This window comes from Pseudophryne corroboree, unplaced genomic scaffold, assembly GCF_028390025.1.
Source record: "Pseudophryne corroboree isolate aPseCor3 unplaced genomic scaffold, aPseCor3.hap2 scaffold_259, whole genome shotgun sequence".
Classification (NCBI taxonomy): Eukaryota; Metazoa; Chordata; class Amphibia; order Anura; family Myobatrachidae; genus Pseudophryne; species Pseudophryne corroboree.
In genome coordinates, this window is record NW_026969249.1 from 396,719 (window position 1) to 400,518 (window position 3,800).

Consider the following 3,800-nt stretch of genomic DNA (forward strand, 5'->3'; position numbering starts at 1 on the left):
GGGAATTTCTCATATGCCCCAAAACTGTTGAAGCTCCTGTTCAAAAATCATGCTCTGAAATCAACTTTTTTCATCTCAGGGATTCATTTTGGGATGGTAACTAAAGTTTAAAGCAGAAATAGGGGCACTTTTAAAATTTTCATTTTTGACCAAAATCGATGGGTCCGGGGCTTAGGGAATTTCTCATATGCCGCAAAACCGTTGAAGCTCCTGTTCAAAAATCATGCTCCGAAATCAACTTTTTTCATCTCAGGGATTCATTTTGGGATGGTAACTAAAGTTTAAAGCAGAAATAGGGGCACTTTTAAAATTTTCATTGTTGTCCAAAATCGATGAGTCCGGGGCTTAGGGAATTTCTCATATGCCACAAAACCATTGAAGCTTCTGTTCAAAAATCATGCTCTGAAATCAACTTTTTTCATCTCAGGGATTCATTTTGGGATGGTAACTAAAGTTTAAAGCAGAAATAGGGGCACTTTTAAAATTTTAATTTTTGACCAAAATCGATGGGTCCAGGGCTTAGGGAATTTCTCATATGCCACAAAACCGTTGAAGCTCCTGTTCAAAAATCATGCTCTGAAATCAACTTTTTTCATCTCAGGGATACATTTTGGGATGGTAACTAAAGTTTAAAGCAGAAATAGGGGCACTTTTAAAATTTTCATTTTTGACCAAAATCGATGGGTCCGTGGCTTAGGGAATTTCTCATATGCCACAAAACCGTTGAAGCTCCTGTTCAAAAATCATGCTCTGAAATCAACTTTTTTCATCTCAGGGATTAATTTTGGGATGGTAACTAAAGTTTAAAGCAGAAATAGGGGCACTTTTAAAATTTTCATTTTTGACCAAAATAGATGGGTCCGGGGCTTAGGGAAATTCTCATATGCCCCAAAACCGTTGAAGCTCCTGTTCAAAAATCATGCTCTGAAATAAACTTTTTTCATCTCAGGGATTCATTTTGGGATGGTAACTAAAGTTTAAAGCAGAAATAGGGGCACTTTTAAAATTTTCATTTTTGACCAAAATCGATGAGTCCGGGGCTTAGGGAATTTCTCATATGCCACAAAACCGTTGAAGCTCCTGTTCAAAAATCATGCTCTGAAATCAACTTTTTTCATCTCAGGGATTCATTTTGGGATGGTAACTAAAGTTTAAAGCAGAAATAGGGGCACTTTTAAAATTTTCATTTTTGACCAAAATCGATGGGTCCAGGGCTTAGGGAATTTCTCATATGCCACAAAACCGTTGAAGCTCCTGTTCAAAAATCATGCTCTGAAATCAACTTTTTTCATCTCAGGGATACATTTTGGGATGGTAACTAAAGTTTAAAGCAGAAATAGGGGCACTTTTAAAATTTTCATATTTGACCAAAATCGATGGGTCCAGGGCTTAGGGAATTTCTCATATGCCACAAAACCGTTGAAGCTCCTGTTCAAAAATCATGCTCCGAAATCAACTTTTTTCATCTCAGGGATTCATTTTGGGATGGTAACTAAAGTTTAAAGCAGAAATAGGGGCACTTTTAAAATTTTCATTTTTGACCAAAATCAATGGGTCCGGGGCTTAGGGAATTTCTCATATGCCACAAAACCGCTGAAGCTCCTGTTCAAAAATCATGCTCCGAAATCAACTTTTTTCATCTCAGGGATTCATTTTGGGATGGTAACTAAAATTTAAAGCAAAAATAGGGGCACTTTTAAAATTTTCATTTTTGACCAAAATCGATGGGTCCGGGGCTTAGGGAATTTCTCATATGCCCCAAAACTGTTGAAGCTCCTGTTCAAAAATCATGCTCTGAAATCAACTTTTTTCATCTCAGGGATTCATTTTGGGATGGTAACTAAAGTTTAAAGCAGAAATAGGGGCACTTTTAAAATTTTCATTTTTGACCAAAATCGAAGGGGCCGGGGCTTAGGGAATTTCTCATATGCCGCAAAACCGTTGAAGCTCCTGTTCAAAAATCATGCTCCGAAATCAACTTTTTTCATCTCAGGGATTCATTTTGGGATGGTAACTAAAGTTTAAAGCAGAAATAGGGGCACTTTTAAAATTTTCATTTTTGTCCAAAATCGATGAGTCCGGGGCTTAGGGAATTTCTCATATGCCACAAAACCATTGAAGCTTCTGTTCAAAAATCATGCTCTGAAATCAACTTTTTTCATCTCATGGATTCATTTTGGGATGGTAACTAAAGTTTAAAGCAGAAATAGGGGCACTTTTAAAATTTTCATTTTTGACCAAAATCGATGGGTCCAGGGCTTAGGGAATTTCTCATATGCCACAAAACCGTTGAAGCTCCTATTCAAAAACCATGCTCTGAAATCAACTTTTTTCATCTCAGGGATTCATTTTGGGATGGTAACTAAAGTTTAAAGCAGAAATAGGGGCACTTTTAAAATTTTCATTTTTGACTAAAATCGATGGGTCCGGGGCTTAGGGAATTTCTCATATGCCCCAAAACCGTTGAAGCTCCTGTTCAAAAATCATGCTCCGAAATCAACTTTTTTCATCTCAGGGATTCATTTTGGGATGGTAACTAAAGTTTAAAGCAGAAATAGGGGCACTTTTAAAATTTTCATTTTTGACCAAAATCGATGGGTCCAGGGCTTAGGGAATTTCTCATATGCCGCAAAACCGTTGAAGCTCCTGTTCAAAAATCATGCTCCGAAATCAACTTTTTTCATCTCAGGGATTCATTTTGGGATGGTAACTAAAGTTTAAAGCAGAAATAGGGGCACTTTTAAAATTTTCATTTTTGACCAAAATCGATGAGTCCGGGGCTTAGGGAATTTCTCATATGCCACAAAACCGTTGAAGCTCCTGTTCAAAAATCATGCTCTGAAATCAACTTTTTTCATCTCAGGGATTCATTTTGGGATGGTAACTAAAGTTTAAAGCAGAAATAGGGGCACTTTTAAAATTTTCATTTTTGACCAAAATAGATGGGTCCAGGGCTTAGGGAATTTCTCATATGCCACAAAACCGTTGAAGCTCCTGTTCAAAAATCATGCTCTGAAATCAACTTTTTTCATCTCAGGGATTCATTTTGGGATGGTAACTAAAGTTTAAAGCAGAAATAGGGGCACTTTTAAAATTTTCATTTTTGACCAGAATCGATGGGTCCGGGGCTTAGGGAATTTCTCATATGCCACAAAACCGTTGAAGCTCCTGTTCAAAAATCATGCTCTGAAATCAACTTTTTTCATCTCAGGGATTCATTTTGGGATGGTAACTAAAGTTTAAAGCAGAAATAGGGGCACTTTTAATATTTTTATTTTTGACCAAAATCGATGGGTCCGGGGCTTAGGGAATTTCTCATATGCCCCAAAACCGTTGAATCTCCTGTTCACAAATCATGCTCTGAAATCAACTTTTTTCATCTCAGGGATTCATTTTGGGATGGTAACTAAAGTTTAAAGCAGAAATAGGGGCACTTTTAAAATTTTCATTTTTGACCAAAATCGATGGGTCCGGGGCTTAGGGAATTTCTCATATGCCAGAAAACCGTTGAAGCTCCTGTTCAAAAATCATGCTCCGAAATCAACTTTTTTCATCTCAGGGATTCATTTTGGGATGGTAACTAAAGTTTAAAGCAGAAATAGGGGCACTTTTAAAATTTTCATTTTTGACCAGAATCGATGGGTCCGGGGCTTAGGGAATTTCTCATATGCCACAAAACCGTTGAAGCTCCTGTTCAAAAATCATGCTCTGAAATCAACTTTTTTCATCTCAGGGATTCATTTTGGGATGGTAACTAAAGTTTAAAGCAGAAATAGGGGCACTTTTAATATTTTTATTTT